Source organism: Pogona vitticeps, chromosome 2 (genome assembly GCF_051106095.1).
Source record: "Pogona vitticeps strain Pit_001003342236 chromosome 2, PviZW2.1, whole genome shotgun sequence".
Classification (NCBI taxonomy): domain Eukaryota; kingdom Metazoa; phylum Chordata; class Lepidosauria; order Squamata; family Agamidae; genus Pogona; species Pogona vitticeps.
The window spans coordinates 83,264,981-83,283,993 of NC_135784.1; positions in this window are offsets into that span (position 1 = coordinate 83,264,981).

A 19,013-nucleotide genomic window follows, 5' to 3' on the forward strand; every position below is an offset into this window, starting at 1 on the left:
AACAAAGCCACATTCAGTACTTTCAACGCCCAGAAATTAAAATGCTAAAAAGCCAGAAAATAGCCAATGTGTGTGTTGCCATTCTAGAGTTAGCCAAAGTGATTTCAAAAGTGGCAATGTAAACTCAGTTTTTTTTTACTGGTACCTTTCTAGTTTCCTATTTAATTCTTTTTTTAAAAAAAAAACCCTCTGGTCTGTTTCTTCTGTGTCTACAATTTAAAATGCCAAGAACCAATCTGACACTGCTTTGCAATGTTGTACCTGAATTGCAGGAGGAAAAAAGGGTGCCAGGCTTTACACAGGAAAGTTCAGCGAGTGGAGCCCAAACAATAAATCCCCAGAGAGCTTGTCAAAAAACAGCCAGGACAGTTTCTTTATGTGTGGGAGCGAAAAGTAGTCCATTTCTGGGATTTTATTTTGCTTAAAGTCAGGATACAGTGCAATATGTTTTGTGTTGTTGTTCATCCGAAGTTGTAATTTACTTAATTCATCTCAATGAAACTCATCCATTTCCTAACATGCTGGCAATAAGTACTGACAATTACTACAGAACATTTTTTTAACTTTTTAAAAGTCTTTCTTCTAAGCAACAGGATAAATCAACTTCAATTTTTTTCATTAAAAAAATCTTTTTAGGAGGATTCACTTCATATTCAGGAAGCAGTTTAAAGCATTTTAAAAATAACTACCAAATTTGTAATGAACTGTGAAAAAAACTGTTGCAAAATGAAGTCATGGGAGGGTGTTTTTTGTTGTTGTTGTTGTTGTTTGAAAAACAGAAATTAGACCAAATACTTGGTCAAGGTTCTCCAGACTTGACACAGAGCAAACCCATGCTATCTGCTTAGTTTCTGTCACATACCATCCTGATTTGAGAACTTGTTTGAAAGTTGTAATTTTTTGTTTGCATGTTCCCCCTCCTATCAGTAGGTTACTGATTACTGATTACTGAATGCTGTTTGATTGGTCACACAATATCTAATTATTATTGTATGAGGAAAGATATTGATTATTTCTCTTCAGTTTATTGTCAAAAAAGGGAGCATACATTTGAGGACAGCAAGCTTTAAATGACAAGATTAAAAGTCAAGTCAAAGATTCTGGTGAATGTGTATTATCCCTAAAGGTAAAGGCTCCCCTTGACAAATTTCCAGTTGTGTCCAACTCTAGGGTGCGGTGCTCATCTCCGTTCCCAAGATGTAGAGCCAGCGTTTGTCTGAAGTGAGTTTCCGTGGTCACGTGGCCAGCGCTACTAGTCACGGAACGCTGTTACCTTCTCACCAAGGTGGTACCTATTTATCTCTCACATTTTACATGCTTTCAAACTGCTAGGTTGGCAGGAGCTGGGACAAGCGATGGGAGCTCGCTCCTTCGCGTGGATTCGATCTTTCGATTGCTGGTCTTCCGACCTTGCAGCACAGAGGCTTCTGCAGTTTAAGCCGCAGTGCCATCAAGTCCCTTGTATTATCCCTACACATCCCTTGTATTATCCCTATAAGCAGGCAAATCTTTCAGTACTATGTGACTGAGACATCAGAAATGCATGCAAATAGCCTCCTATGTGCATATAAAAGCAAAGATACTAATTTGTCAAATGCAGATCAAGGGCTGGGGGAGGTTGAACTAAATATTTATTTATTTATTTATTTATTTATTTATTTATTTATTTATTTATTTATTTATTTATTTATTTATTTATTTATTTATTTATTTATTTATTTATTTATTTCATTTATACCCCGCCTATCTAGTCAATTGTGACCACTCTAGGCAGCTTACAACATGCATTTAAAAAAGAAACATATAACAAACCACATCACAAATAATAATTTACATAAATTAAGATAGAATAAAAAAATTTTTTTCCCAAAGATGGCGAGAAACGGGATATATTATAACAGAAAAAGAAAGTGTTAGGTAGAAAGGGGGAAGGCCTGCCTAAACATCCATGTTTTCAGTTGTTTCTTGAAAATACCCAGCGAGGGTATAAATAACCTTTCAAGCTCCATCCTGGATTCTGTGGCTGTAACAAGAAGATGCTCCTGCTATGAGTCAAACTGATCACAGAAGATCAATCCAGGAGTTGCCTTCTTGTTATGGTATGGAGGTGGTGACTGTCCTTAATAAGGCACATTGACAGTTCAGGTCGGAGACATGTTTTTTCCTCTCCTGACTTCACCTGAAGGCATGTGCTAATTTGACAACTGCTGAAAACAACAGGAAAGCAAAAGGATTTGTGTGTGGTTTTTTTTTAAGAACAAGCAGAGAGTGCAATTCTAACTCACCAAAATGGCCAAAGGCCAGCTCAGCCTATATCACGCCTCTTAAGCTGTGCTATAGCCTATTCCCTCCAGCCCTGGAATGTTAGAACTTAGTACAACTGCAGTAGTGTTGTCGTTCCAGGCAGGCTTCAGACAAATGTGTAAATTTGTATTTAATCAAGGGTATTTGTGCATTTCCAGAACAACCACAATGTGGATCATACACAGGCAGAGCAGCACTGTGTAATGAATCTAACACATTAAATCCAACATTAATGTGATTCAAAATGTTACAAAAAAATTAAAATCAATTTCTGTATAAGAGCCACACTCTTGAAACTGCACAGCTCAGCAAAGTGCAGCGGGGTGGCATCTCCTTTTAATCAGGTGATGCTACCATTTTGGACTGCTTGATAACCATCATCTTTCTGCTGTCAAAGTCACCAGACTCATAACACGAGTTTCCTCTTCGGCAGATTTATAGGTAGTTGTTTTTTGTAAATGTGCCAATTCTAATAAGAGTTTAGGCCTCTGTTTTAGAGAACAATTAGAGTCTGGCCAGAATACATGTAGTAGGTAAGATGGTGTCTTGCCCAAAGGCTGCTCTTATTTAATGAAGTGGCTTCTCAAAGCTACTGGGCTGAGATCTGGAAAAGCAGCTTCTTAAATAGATGAACCGAAAGGTCTAGGGAGGAAGAGCTTGACACTTACCTTGGCATGCCTTGCGGGGTGTGAGGATGGGAGCTCATTAGGAGAGAACTGAGTATTTCTGCAACAGCTGATTTTGCTGAAAAATACCTCTGTAACAAGGGCCAGAGCTGGAAGGCAGAGTGTCCTTCTACATGGTCCCTTAGCTCTAGGATTCTGACCCAGAGAATTAGTGTGTGCTCTCTTTTAACCCTCCTTTCCCACTTCATCGCCCCAAGATGCTCAGTAAGATGCTCAGCTCCTGTCCTCTTGAGATATTGCTTAGCTGTGAGGGTCACTGTTGCAAATTTTTAAATTTTTTGTTAAATTCCGCAGCAGAAGTGTAGGGATTCACAAAGCAGAATAACTTCAAGTTCCCCAAGTTAGATCACCCCCTTTTATCATCAACTGGCACTTACAGTCTCAGTTACTCACTCTGAGACGTTTGAAGTAGAAAGAATAAAACATATTTTTTTTACTTACAGTTGAACAGATCTATAGCAGACAGAACATACTGTATGTGGCTGATTGACTTTCAGCAACAGGCCTCAACAGACTCACTTTTAGCAAGAGACAAAAGGGGGGGGGAGAGAGAAGTAGAGGTGGGTCTCTCTTTGAATTCAGAGACAGAGAAGGAACAACTGGTTACTGCTGGATAGATTGACTCATACCAGCCCAGAAAGGTGCCAAACATATTAAAGGCAGTATGCGAGGCTGCAATAACTCCAACACTCACCACACATATTCCTGTCAATATTACATAGAAGCAGTTGAGATACTTTCAGGGGAAATCTTCAGTCTACTATTGCTGCGCCTCTTTCATGGACATCAATGGGGGTCTGAATGAACTTGTATGCTGATGGGAAACCTCCTCTGTTTTTGTGCTACCTCTATTGTGTCAATTCCAGAAAATATATTGAGGAGAGAAAGCAGTATATCCCCTTGACATTTAGTCCAGTTATGTCCGACTCTAGGGTGCGGTGCTCATCCCCATTTCCAAGCTGTAGAGCCACCATTTGTCCAAAGACAGTTTCCATGGTTACGTGGCCAGCGTGACTAGACACAGAATGCCGTTACCCACCATGGTGGTACCTATTTATCTACTCACTTTTTTACATGCTTTTGAACTGCTAGGTTGGCAGGAGCTGGGACAAGCAACAGGAGCTCACTCCATAACGTGGATTCGATCTTACAACGCTGTTCTTCTGACCTTGCAGCACAGAGGCTTCTGCAGTTGACTTAAACATTGTAGTCCTTTCCTTTCCTTTTTTGAACTGTGCTATAGCAAGGTAACTAGCTGGATAGCTCAGTGAGTTAGGTACAGTGGTGTCTCGCTAGACAGTTACCCTGCATGACAGTTTTTCACTAGACATTGACTTTTTGCGATTGCTATAGCTATTTGCAAGACAGTGGTTCCTATGGGGGAATTTCGCTGGACAATGTTTGGTCCCTGCTTAGCAAACCGATTTTCGCTAGCCGACGATTTTGACAGCTCCCTCCGCGCTCGCAAAACAGGTGTTTTCGGGACCTAAGCTTCACAAGACAGCTATTTAAACAGCTGGTCAGCAGTTCACAAAGCGGCTTTTCTATGGCTGATCTTCGCTACACAACGATGATTTTTCCCCATTGGAAAGCATTATCAAAGTGTGTGAAGTAAAGAGTGGAGAGGGATTAGAAGAAAAGTTCACACAGAACTAAATTTCCAGATTGCTTAATTAATTTGTAAATTTGAATATGGACTCCTCATCCTGATCTGATATTTCGTATTCTAGGATAAAATGAGGTAGATGCTGTATTCCTTCATTCATTTATTTAGCTAGTTTGCTAACTAATTGTTTTTACTGGGTTTAATGTTGAGGAGTTTTTTTCCTAGCACCAATATCTACTAAAAAAAAACACCTCAGCCTCAGTTATGAGGTATCCCAACCTAAATTCCCTACATGACAGATGTAATAACTTTAGTGTTTCTAGTGGTAATATTCCTGTGATTTCTTTGTTCTGTGCTAAAAGGGATGGCAGAATTCCAAGTCCATGAGCCTTTGACACATGCATAACTTCACCTTTTCCTCCAGATGTAGGAAGAAAGGTAAATTTTCTAGTAAGATAAATGTGGGTCTTTGGAATCTGTTTCACACAGCTGCTGTGGGGATTCAGCTTGGAATGGCCTCCACTCCATTGTGAGGCAGAAGGAAGTCGATGTGTATTGGCACACATTGCAGATCTACTCCAGTGACAGGATTTGACTTCATGATGTGCTGCTGCCAGAATTCTGAAGGCAATGGCCAAAATTGTATTCCAAAAAAGTATACACATAGGAACAATAGCATAGCATTCTCCCCCTCCAAAGTGCTGTACTTTGTGCAATGAAATTTCATAGCCAGTCCACGATGTGGCGTGTAAAGATTGCCCCACCAGAAAAGGGAACAATGTGCACAATTGCTTTAGATTCCCTGATTCCCTAGCAAGGTTCTGGCCGATGTAAAAACAAAGGGAAGCAGGATCACCTTCACAAGTCCTGCTCCACCACCTCATCATGGTGTGATAACAAGGCTGAAGCTCTGATAGGTTTCAACCACAACTCCAGTGGCAGCATCCATGTCTCTTGTCCAAGGAAGAGCCTAACTAAATAAATGGCAGAATGCTAGCCATCACCAGGCCAAAAAAGAAAGAAAGAAAGAATAAGAAGCCCTCCCATAGTAGCTATGAGCCCAACAATGATATGGAATAGTTGTGATATGCATCGATGCATGAGCTAGATGCACTGGACAAAGAGATTTGCGGTAAGGACTGTGACAAACCCAGACCTACTGGGATCTGCCACACGTTAACTAAGCTGCCACCAACCATTCCCTTTAAGAAGTCACACAGACCAGGGATGGGTTTTCAACAAATAAAAGAATAAGGTTTATTAAATACAACACACAGGGAAAATAAAATGATTAGGTGAATAAGATATAGTAACGTGGCTTAGTCTCATTCATACATGCATACAGTTTGGTTCACACAGAACCCTTAACTTGAAGCACAGACCCTGAACCTATCAGTTCTGGCTAACCATACAGACACCTGAACCTATCAGGTTGGTACTGACACACAGTAGTACCCTGTCTGACACACAGACTCCCACACCAGCTTCTTCTTCCCAGCTGCTGCTTCTTCACATCCCAGCGTCTCAACTTCTCCACACACGCATCACATATATATACAGTACAGCCCCTCCTCCTGATGTCCCGCCTTCCACTCCCCATAGGATGGAACTTTCCCTCCAAACCCATGACAGACAGGTAACATCAGTGCTGTATGTAACACCTCCCCTCTTTATAAGTTGTTTTGTAGGGGGAAAGCTAAGGTGCTTTTTCCCAAAAAACAACCTGGATAAAACACACAACAACAGTTATACATACCATATCATACTTACTTATACTTACATTCTAAGTTAACCATAGCAATTAGGCATTTAAACATTTACCATATACATTACATCAATTTACCTTTATTCATACAAACCAAGTTCAAAAAACAGGTACATTTAACTTTTTGTCATCAATATATATACATAGTCCATGTTTCTTTCGCCGTCTTCATTCTTCAGGTCTTCTTGACAAGGCGTCAGCAACACAGTTCACTGACCCTCTGACCACTTTCACTTCAAAGTCATAGTCCTGTAGGTTTAAAGCCCACCTCATAAGTTTGCTATTGTGGGTTTTCATTGTCTTTAACCATTGCAGTGGTGAATGGTCAGTGCACAGAACAAAATGTCTTCCCCAGATGTAAGGCTTGGCCTTCTGGATCGCGTAGACTATGGCCAAACACTCCTTCTCCACGGTTGCCAAATGTCTCTCACCTTTTTGAAGTTTCCTACTCAGGTAGGACACTGGATGCTGGTCCCCATTCTCATTCTCCTGGCACAGAACTGCTCCTACCCCGCTGTTAAACGCATCGGTGTAGATGATGAACTCCCGGTCGAAGTCTGGAGCACGCAGCACTGGATACTGGACGAGCGCCTCCTTCAACCTCTGGAACGCCGCCTCACAGTCGCTGGTCCACGGGATGCGGTCATCAGTCTTCTTCCTCGTCAGATCGGTCAGCGGAGCCGCAATCTCGCTAAACCTCGGGATGAACTTTCTGTAGTAGCCCACCAACCCAAGAAATGATTTGACTTTTTTCTTGGTGTTGGGCCTGGGCCAATCACGAACAGCTTCTATTTTGGCCTCTAGGGGTTTTATCACTCCTCCCCCTACCTTGTGACCCAAGTATTTTCTTTCTGGGATACCCAGCTGCAGTTTGCTCTCTCTGCAGGGCCCAGGCCACAGCACTTCCTCCCCTGGGCCAAAGTGCCTCTCCCTGGCTTGCTGGTCATCCCAAGCTTTCTTTCTGACCTTTTGAGCTTGCAGGGTCTCTGCTGCTAGCTCTAGGTTTCTCTTTAGGTCATTCCTCAAGGTGTCTATGTATGTCACAACGTCTTGTGGGTCATCCTGGGTGATCTGCTCCCAATTTTGTTTGATCAAATCAAGGGGCCCTTTCACCCTTCTCCCAAATAAAAGTTCAAATGGACTGAACCCGGTACTGGCTTGTGGCACTGATCGATAAGCAAACAAAAGGGATTGCAGCTTCTGGTCCCAATTGTTTGGATTCTCTGCCAAGTAAGCCCTAATCATGCGCATTAGAGTCCCATTGAACTTCTCAGTTAACCCATTACTTTCAGGATGATAGGCAGTGGTTTCCTTGTGCTTAATTCCACAGATTTGCCATAAGCGTTTCATGAGCTTTGATGTAAATGATGCTCCCAAATCTGTGATTATTTCTGAGGCAAATCCCATCCTGGACATATACCCCACCAAGGCATCTGCCACTGTGTTAGTTTCAATGTTAGTCAAGGGTATGGCTTCAGGGTACCTCGTGGCATGGTCCACAATGGTGAGAATGAACCTGTTCCCCCTCTTTGTGGCCTTGGGCAAAGGTCCCACAATATCCACCCCTATGCATTTGAACGGAGTGTCAATCACAGGCAAAGGGCACAACTTTGCTTTGGTCCTGTCGCGGCTATTCCCCTGCCTTTGACACACATCACATTGTTTACAGAACTCCCTGATCTGCTTCCCTATGTCAGGCCAGTAAAAATTCTGTGTGATTCTCTGCTGTGTTTTGTTCACCCCTAAGTGTGCAGCAAACATGTCAGAGTGCCCCCTTTGTAAGATCATGGGGCGATACTTTTCAGGTACCACCAGCTGACTTCTGATCCCATCTCCCCCTTTTGAGATATTCCTCAGGGTCTCTCTATATAAAATCCCCTTTTTCTCCAGAAATCTCACTGGGGTTTCAGGTGTTAGCTGGGCGTCAGTCACCTGTTCAAAACACTTTTGGAGAGTGGCGTCTGCCTTTTGCTCTTGTCCAAATCTGCTGTCTGTGGTTAAGGTTTCCACCACAGCTTCTGAACTCCCCTCTGCTTCCGTGTCTGGCTCATCATTACCCCCTTGAACTGTCCCCGTGGTGGCTTGTGAACGTGTAATCACTAGCACCCGTTTCACATGTTCAGCCAGGTCATTTCCCACGAGCACGGCTGCTGGCAGAGTCGATGAAATCGCTAGCCGCCAAACTCCCCTCCAGCCTTGAAAGTTGACAGGTACCTCCGCGACTGGCAGTGAGATTACCTGCCCCTCAATCCCTGCCACCTTCATGCTCTCATTTGGGATCACATATTCCCTAGGAATAATATCTGGATGGCACAGGGTCACCTGAGAACAAGTGTCCCGCAGCCCCCGATACTGACGGTCAAGTATTCCTACGTCCACCCCTGCTGTCTCAAACAACTGAGAATCTGTTCTCACCAGCAGGCAGCGCCTGACCTCTACAAGAGGACCATTTTCCTCAGCCTGATCAGCAGATGTAGCTGTTCCAGATTGAGTAGCCATGGCAACAGGCTCCCTCAGTGACAATGAGCCTTGCTCTTTCTGGACACAGAACACAGCTTTTGGCTTGGTCCCACTCGAATCCTGAGGCACAATTCCTTTTAGCTGCTTTAATTTCTCACACTCTGAGATTAGATGGCCCTTTCCCTGACAGAAATAACATTTTCTGGTGTATTTTGATTCTCTCTCATCTTGTTTTGGTTTTCCCTCCAAAATCTGAGGTCTTGGTTTCATTTCTGAGGGCTTCCCTGCACCATGGGCCCCTCCCCCTTGCTGGTTTTTCCCTGGTCCCTGAGAGTACTTGCTGTAGGTTTCTTTGGGTTTACCTACAGATTTCCCCTCACCCAAGGGCTTTCTTATTTGGGAAATAAAATCTGCGATCTCGGCTGCTTCTGCCACAGATTTCGGTTTCCTTTCCCTCACCTGGAATTTCAGTTCCCCATGCAGGACTGAATAGAACTGTTCCAGCGCTATCAAGTCTTTGAGCTGCTGAAAGGTCTCTGTCCCCTCCTGAGATAGCCATTTCTCTAGCAGCCTCACCAATTGAGCCCCCACTTGGGTAAAAGTCTGCTCTGGTTTCTTTGTGAGGGACCTGAATCTTTGCCTCAGCTGTTCCGCATTTATCCCATGTCTTGCAAACACCAGTTTTTTAAACTCTGCAAAATCTCTCATCAGTTCCTGTGGCATCTCTGAATAAACCTCAGCCAGGCTACCACTGACTAAAGATCGCATGATGGTCATCTTCTCAGTTTCCCTCACTGAGAAGTCCACAAACGCTCTTTCCACTAAGGAAAAGAACACCTCAGGACAATCTCCCTTGTGGTACACAGGGAATTTCTTCAGGTCAGCCTTAGACAATTGGCCTCCCTCAGAATCCCTATTGTTATTATTGTTCTGGTTCATCATTTCCAATTTTCTTAATTCAAACGCCATCCTTTCTTTTTCCAGAGCAATTTTCTCTCTCTCTAACCTTTCCTCCTTTTCCATTCTCTCTCTCTCTAATTCAAACTGTCTCTGTTTCTCTCTTTCCCTTTCCTCCATTTCAAATTGCCTTTCCCTTTCCTCCCTTCTTTCTCTCTCTAATCTTTCCTCCACTTCAAATTGCCTCATCCTCAGTTCATGCTGTTGGGCTATGAGCAATTTTCTGAGCTCTGGGTTCTGTTCTCCCGTGCTGTCACCTTGCACTGAGCCAAATTCCTCCTCAGAACCTTGGTCAACCTGGGGGTCTTTCACTTCACCCATTTCTGCCATTTGGCTTCGAGTCAAGGGCATAATCCCCCCCCCCCAGAACAGGCTGCTTTCAAAAGTCAAGCCTCAAAATAAAACGACCACTTTTTTTTTTCTTTTGCCTCAGAACCAGCTTTCCCTATAGATTGCTGCTGTCCTTCAGCACTACTTGCAACAGTTGCGAGCTAGAGTCTACCCCCCTCTGCTGGGCCTCTCAGCAGACAAACTAGCTCACTGCTATTTCACAGTTTTGCCTCAGCTTTTTCCCGCCAAAACAGGCTGCCTCAGAGCTCCCTAATCTAGCCCCCAATCTGAGGTTACACGTTCTTCTACTAGTGCACCCCCCCGTGAGGCACACCTAGAAGATTACCTACGTGCTCTCAGATTGTCCCTGACTAGACCCCCCTGGCTCTGGGCACACTTGCCAAGGCTTTGCTGGACCGCTGGACAACTGGACCAGTCGTATCCCACACGCTGGACACCAATCAATGTGACAAACCCAGACCTACTGGGATCTGCCACACGTTAACTAAGCTGCCACCAACCATTCCCTTTAAGAAGTCACACAGACCAGGGATGGGTTTTCAACAAATAAAAGAATAAGGTTTATTAAATACAACACACAGGGAAAATAAAATGATTAGGTGAATAAGATATAGTAACGTGGCTTAGTCTCATTCATACATGCATACAGTTTGGTTCACACAGAACCCTTAACTTGAAGCACAGACCCTGAACCTATCAGTTCTGGCTAACCATACAGACACCTGAACCTATCAGGTTGGTACTGACACACAGTAGTACCCTGTCTGACACACAGACTCCCACACCAGCTTCTTCTTCCCAGCTGCTGCTTCTTCACATCCCAGCGTCTCAACTTCTCCACACACGCATCACATATATATACAGTACAGCCCCTCCTCCTGATGTCCCGCCTTCCACTCCCCATAGGATGGAACTTTCCCTCCAAACCCATGACAGACAGGTAACATCAGTGCTGTATGTAACAAGGACAAATCATGCAATGGGACCCTTATTGACCTGGTAAGCTTATCGGTGCATGTGTAAGAAGTCACTGCACAAAGCAACTTCCACATAACTGCACATCTCAAGCTATACTCTGATGCAATGGTGGGCAGAAGAAAGCAGATCTAGACTGCTAGCAGGAGGCTGGGTGGTTTGACAGAGATCAGCAAGTAATTCTGTCTCCCAGTTATTTAACAACTGCTACAAGAAAACTGGAAGGGACGTGGTGGCGCTGTGGGTTAAACTGCAGAAGCCTCTGTGCTGCAAGGTTGAAAGCCCAGCCGTCATAAGATTGAATCCATGCGATGGAGTGAGAAGAATGGAAAATCCTTTCAGTTCTGACAAAATTGGGGACTCACAATTCTTCCATCTGAAAGCTATGTCTTTGGCATGAGACTCTGGATGTTGGATCTTGGTTTCTTGTAAAAACTCCTAAGACAGGTTTGACCAGCCTAAAGCTTAGCCATGCCCACTCTGAGGCACTGGCATTTGCTGTGCTAAAGCTTTCTATTGCTATCTCAGCATTTATTTCTTACACACGAATACACAACAGCATGGCTAAGTTACTTTTTTTAAACTGCAAATGGCCATGCCAGCTTGGGCATTCTGGGAACTGTAGTCTATAAAATTAGCTTTTTCACGTGCTGGTATCCACAGCTATCAAAAACACATGCACGGTGATCAAAAACATCTGCACGTACAGTTCTGCCAGTGCCTCCCCATGGAGAGGGAAAATATGCTGGTTTGTATGGAAGAAAATCAACAAAGTTCAATGCACAATTGAAGTGGAAATCTCCCGAGATGAAAAGCCCCAGGCCAGTGAGCTCAGTCACTGCAGATATATGGATGGTGTCTTCTTTTAACTGCTTTTTGATCTTTCTTTATAAGTGAGCAGTCTGTGAAATCATTGTGGCTTCTTGCCTGTCCAGTCTTTCTAGGCAGCCCATGCCTTTTCCATTTTTTTATCATAAGCAGCAGCAATAACAACAAGCAAGCAAGCGCTCTGTCACTAAGCTGTTGGACTCCAGAAGGGTCGGCAAAACACAAAGAGCTGGAGGAGCATTTTTCCATTTTCATCAGAATTGCAACTCCACATGAGGTGAATTAAAGTACATGTGTTATCCAGGCAATTACTCACAATAGCTGCAGGAGCAATAGCTGGTGCAGTGCGATGACCAAAATGCACCCGATGCCCTCTTGTTTGGGAATGAGACTTCTCGAGAAAGCTTGTGCTGTTTGTTATTAGTGCCGGGTTCCAAACCTGGCAATTGCAAGGGGTGTGTCTGATGCCATTTCTCACTTGTAACCCTCCTTTGTTTCCACTCAGTTTTTCTGGGTTTATTTGTTTGGATTTGAGGGGGGGGGTCATAAGCGTCCCACACTCTTTGCTCTAGCCCGTGGGTGCCTCGTAAATGCACGCATAGCCCTCATTTGGTCTATATTTGCGCATTTGTGCAAAGACAGGGCACGTCCCTAGATGCCACTTGAAAAATCTGTTAAGGAAGGAAAGCAGAACAGACACACGTCTGCATTTTGGAATCTGATTTATAGCTGATGTTAATAGCAAAGGCAATAGGATGTATTGAGTATCCCAACACAGACACTTAAAATGCAGTTGTAATAAATGAACAACCATTATAGCGCAACAAAGCAGAAAGACCAGTAAAAGAGTAAATGGCCAGTGCCGAAGGGACCCTGTCCTGATGAACCAGAGGTAGGCCTTGGGGGCTGTGCACTGGCCATATTCACTGCTGGTGTTACCATTCAATTTTTGGTTTTATTTCTCCGGCAGGGAATAACAGATAAAAAATAGTGCATCAATCAGTCTATGTATAAGCCAATTTTATTCAAACATACATATGACTGGGCGTCGTTCCTAAAAACGGAACGAGCCCCCTCATTAATGGGTAAAAGCATGTTACATTCTTTGCTGGCCTGAAACACTGTGAAAAAGGAGTTATTCTGGCCTTGAAGGGGGGGCTGGTTCTCACAAAGCTGTGTAGGAATGTTTCTGTGAGCGCCAAACGGGAGGGGTCAGGAGGACTACTTTGAGATGAAATGAAGGTACAAAAAAAATGCATTTATACAAAATGCGTATAAGGTACAGATCATTGTAGTAAGGAAATAGTGAAATCATATTTCAGTTACAGGTACAAGGTATGATTACTTGTGTAAGTACATGTGAATCAAATAGCATGTGTTGTCTTAAACTGTAAAGCCAGTACTTCGTATATGTTATATCAGAACGTCATCCTTGCCCCCTATCTATCACTGGTCTCCTTGCAGAACCACCAGATTCGATTTGATGCAATCCATATTGCAATTTAACCAGAAATCATTTAGCCAGCAATTGTTACAACTTCCCAGAATCCAGAAAAGCTTCCATTTCTGGATCAGAACTCCCGGATTTCCTGGGGTGATCCAGGGAACTGTAGCCCAAGAAAAGAAATTTAGCATCCAGAAGTGAAATGAAAAAGAGTGGCTTTGGACTGGGAAGAGTCCAGGCATGTCTTGCCAGTGGATTGGCCTGGAAAAAAAAAATTCCCTCCTTCTCTTCTTTCTCCGAGACACAAAGAGAAAGGAAGAGCAGCCAGAAGTGATCAGCAAAAGCCAGGCCAGGACTCCTGAGAAGCAGCCCTCCCCATCTGTTTCATTTGTGCATCAAGAAGTAGATCTGGGACCGTTCCTGCTGCCATCGAGTCCATGCGGGGGGGGGGGGGCAGGGGGAGGCAGGGTTAGCATTCGCAGAGCAGCTGTCTGCTGAAGAGCGCTGCTCCTGCTGCCGGCTCCTTAATACTTCATTGGACTCCAGGGTTCTCTGCTGACACTGAAAAGTGTTACAGATGATGCAGAGGTCACCAGGTAGCAAGAGGCAGCCTGGAGACAGTCGGATTCAGGAAGGGGAACTAAGGTGCTGTTTTACTTTAGACCTGCCTCATATATATATATAGCTAAAGTATGTGTGCGCACATGTACACACACACACACACACACACACACACACACACACACACACACACACACACACACACACACACACACACACACACACACACACCATAAGAATCTCCCACCCAGATTAACCAAACAATACATACACCTCATGGAAAGGTGTCCCCCTAAAAGATATTCTGCAAAAGATCATAATGTTGGGAAAGGTGGAAGGCAGCAGGAAAAGAGGAAGACCAAATACGAGATGGACTGAGTCCCTAAAGGAAGCCATTGGCTTCAGTTTCCAACAGCTGAGCAGGTCAGTTGAGGACAGGACATTTTAGAGTTTGTTCATTCATAGGGTTGCCATAAGTCGAGGGCAACCTGACGGGACAGGGTGCCTGCCTTTTCACTGATTCCCCACCTAGCACAGACTCCCTCCGACTCTGACACTCCATGAGCAATTCTAGCCTCCCAGCCTGCCTCCCTATGATTGATCTTCCCCCTTCAGCTCAGGCAAATCAGGCAGTTACAGTCACGGAGACAAATGCACTATGAAGTTTTTGGCTGTGCTTTTCTGGACACCTGGTGTTGTGATGGGAGGAAAGTCAGAAATCAGCCTGGTCACCCTTAAATCTCTTACCGCTCGTGGAGAAACTTGCTATGTTCAAAGCAAGCTTTCCTGGTGAGGTGATGATTTATGATCCAGTTATTGCAGTCCCGGGGATTCAGTCGCAAATATACATTGGAAACAAGTCCTGCAATTTCCTGCCTGGATCCCAGCTGACCCAGTGATGAACCAAATACTTCCACAAGGAATCTGACAGTCTTGGTCTAGACCACTTTCCTCAATTTAATATTTTGGACTTCAGGTTCTATCAATCTCAGCTGTCATGGCAAATTTTGAGGGATTATAAGAGAAATGAGTTAGGTATCTGACACTGTAGAGCCAGAGGTTGGGAGTTTGATTCTCCACCGTGACTCCTGAGAGCACAGCCAGCCTGTGTAACCTTGGGAAAGTTGCAAAGCCCCAGAGCACCTCCAGAAGAAGCCGCCTAGAGTGGTCCTGAGGGACTAGATAGGCGGGATATAAATAAAATAAATAAATAAATAAATAAAATGATAAATCACTACTTGCCCTCAAGGAGACACTCATTAGGCCCATTAGGAAGAAACCAAATTTGGCGACGGACGACATTGGAAATTATAGGCCCGTCGCCAACGTTTCTTTCCTTAGCAAGGTGGTCGAGATGGTGGTGGCAGATCAACTCCAGGCGCTCTTGGACGAAACCAATGCTCTGGACCCATTCCAGTCGGGCTTCAGGCCGCGCTATGGTACAGAAACGGCACTTGTCGCACTTATGGATGACCTGTTGAGGGAGGCCGATGGGGGCAATATGTCCTTGGTGGTCCTCCTTGACATCTCAGCGGCCTTTGATACCATTGACCACGGTATCCTCCTGGGGAGGCTCTCTGAGTTAGGAATAGGTGGCCTACTGCTTGCTTGGCTCCGTTCCTTCTTGGAGGACTGGCCCCAGAGAATACAGCTTGGAGAGAGGGTTTCGACCTCGTGGAGAATCAATTGTGGGGTTCCACAGGGGTCGATCATCTCTCCAATACTGTTTAACATCTACATGAGGCCACTGGGAGGGGTCATCAGGGGGTGTGGAGCCTCGTGTCACCAGTATGCTGATGATACGCAGCTCTACATCTCCTTCTCATCTACCTCAGTGGATGCCGTTCCGTCCCTTCAGCGCTGCCTGGAGACTGTACTGGAATGGATGCAGTCGAATGGGTTGAGGCTGAACCTGGACAAGACGGAGGTCTTGAGGGTGGACGGTCCCCCCGTCAGCGGTATAGACAACTCCCTTTCTTTTGGGGGGACGACCCTTACCGCAAAGAATGAGGTCCGCAGCTTGGGGGTACATCTGGACCCGGCGCTTACCATGGAAACCCCGGTGGCGTCCGTGGTCCGCTCCGCCTATTTCCATCTATGGCGGATTGCCCAGCTGCGTCCATATCTTGATCGGGGGGGCCCTCACTACTCTCGTACATACGCTCGTAATCTCTAGATTAGACCATTGTAACGCACTCTACGTGGGGCTGCCTTTGAGACTGACGCGGAAACTTCAGATGGTCCAGAACGCGGCAGCCAGGTTACTTAGTGGGGTGAGAAAACAGCAACATATCTCCCCCACTCCGTCTGCACTACACTGTTTGCCCATCCGTTTCTGCGTTGACTTCAAAGTGCTAATGATCACTTATAAAGCCCTAAATGGTTTGGGACCTCAATATTTGGCAGACCGTCTCCTCCCACCCAGATCTACCCAAATCACCCGTCATTCCCAGCAGGGACGGCTGAGGGGTCTCACGCCGAGAGAGGCTCGGAAGCAAAAAACTAGAAACCGGGCCTTCTCGGCGGTGGCCCCTCGGCTGTGGAATGCCCTTCCAGCAGAAATTCGGCTGGCACCCTCGCTGGGAGTTTTCAAAAAACAGTTAAAAACTTGGCTATTTAAGCAGGCCTTCCCTCCAGTCAGCTAAGTCTTTTATTTTTTCTTTCTCTCTTCTTATTCCATTTTGCTAACTTTTAATCCAACTGTATTAATATATTAATTGTATTTTATGATTATTTATATTTTATATTGTCCTATTTTATGTAATTTTATGTTGTAAGCCGCCCCCTAGACATGGTCTAGAGGGGCAGGGTATAAATAAATAAATAAATAAATAAATAAATAAATAAATAAATAAATAAATAAATAAATAAATAAATAAATAAATAAATAAATAAATAAATAAATAAATAAATAAATATTCTCTACCTAAAAAATCCTGGAAAGGGTCAACATAAGTCAAAATTGTCTTGACAGCACATAATTAACAGGACTCCCAAACATTTGGAGGGCATAAGGTTGGAGCAACCTGGTGCAGACCAAGATAAGAGAAGCAGAAGATAGATCTCCAGATGTTTAGGGTGTTTGGACTCCCAACAGCTGCCAGCAGCATGGCCAGTGTGCAGGGATTTTACGAGCAGACATCCGAAACATCTAGAGACCTTCCTTCTGCTCACCTGTGGCGAAGACCAAGTCCGCGCTCTCCATTTGTCATGCAACAATTTCAGCTGAAGCAGAATGATGTAAGAGGCTTGTGCCAGCACTGCTCACAGCTGTCATGACACTGCATTCAAACTTGCCTGGAGTCCTTAACAGATGCAGAACATGTGTGTAACATGTGATTGCAACCCTTAGATCTCTTGCTGCTGACGGTATACAGTGTTGGTTTCATTAGATGCTTATTTCCTGAAATTTGTTGCTGGCATTTTACGTAGCACCGACATTGCCCACCCTGGGAATTCTACAAAGGAAGGCTATGAATAGGGTGACAGAAATGAATGCACTCTCATTCTGTTGGCATGTGCTGTGACAGGCCCTAGTGTAGAGAACAGCTGGGCAAAACATCGCTTTCCAGGTGCTTTAGATTCCCATCAGCCCCTGCTAGCTTATCCAGTGGGTGGATATTATGAGATCTGAAACCCCAAAGACCTGAAGATCTACCTACAGCTCACCCCTCATATAAAGAACCAAGTATGGGAGTACAGGTCTAATACATGTCTCAAAAAGCAGACGTCCTTGCTGGGTTTTTAACCACGTTCTCCTCCGGCCTCTTACCTTGTCTTCACACACAGGTCAAAATTCCAGCCTGTCGTGTCACTGTGCCTCTGAGGTACACCTCTCCTCCTGTATGGGCAGGAAGGGAATGTGATGGAGAAGCCCACATTCCTTCTAAGAGTGTGCATTATTTGGGGGCAAAATGGGCAAAAATGGATTGGATCCGAGGTATGTAGGCAGAGCAGACGTGAGGTGGAACTGACTGCCCACAGGACAGAGCAAAACCACCACAAATCCTTTTCCCCCCTCCCCCATCCAGTATTTGTGCGGTTTTAAAGTTTTTCATTAAAGATACCCAGCAAACAAAATAGATGAAATGGAAGTTTTTAAAAGCTGGACTGCTGGTGCCAAAAAGAAAATTAATAACTGAACCTTCCAATAAAGGTTAAGATTCCTGGGCATACAAAATGAATCGTGGCACCACAGGTGCCACGGAGGCCCATTCCTTCCCCCGAGAACTGGCCATTCTACTCATCGCTCTCTGCGCAGCACTTGCATCCTTTGCCATCCTCATCATGCCAATCCCGGAAGGAGCCTAGCCAACCCTTCCCCACCTCCCTGCGCAGCTGACCACTCTGGCAAGGAGACAGAACCGGGAGTCCCTCCACTTGGCTGACAAGGGGTTGCCTGTGTGGGGAGGTGGGGAGGTGCCAGCTGGGTTCCTTCCCTGACTGGATAGGCGCAGTGCCTTGTATCACTCTTAGGAGTCCCATTCTATAATTTCTTCTTTCTTATCTGGCTGAGCAGCTTACTACTAGCAGTGAGTGTGGGCGCGACTGAGGATTCATTATTGCATTCCTCTTGTGTGGGCTCTGCTTACCTAAGTCGGAATTATTGTACTGGGGTCTCTTTCCTTCCCGTCCCTCCCCCTTTCTTCGTCTTTGTGGTGAGGTTCTGCTTGTTGGCCTTTGGGATTGCTGAAAGGATGCCTGTGGGCAGAAGTAAAAGCCTCTTGCCCAGTATAATGCCCACACTGGTAGTGTTGTGCAGCCCCAGGTCATACCTGTTTGCCTTTTCCCATTCACAGGAGTGTGGGGTTGTTGTTTTCCCCCCAATGAGATGCACAAATATCATAACAGACCCAGGCAAGGAATGCTCCCCAAAAATGGTATACTCTGCCTTGGAAGCTCAGATTCATTATTCTGATCCAGCCATGCAAATCAGTTCTGGTTAGTCAGTGAAAGAGTCACACTTTCCATAAGTTCAAATGATATTTTTCTTTTTTGCTGTTACTCAGTACACTTCCTAGGCCGGAAAAGAAAAGCTGGATTCAAACTGAGTTTTGCACTGGTAGGAGAGAGAAC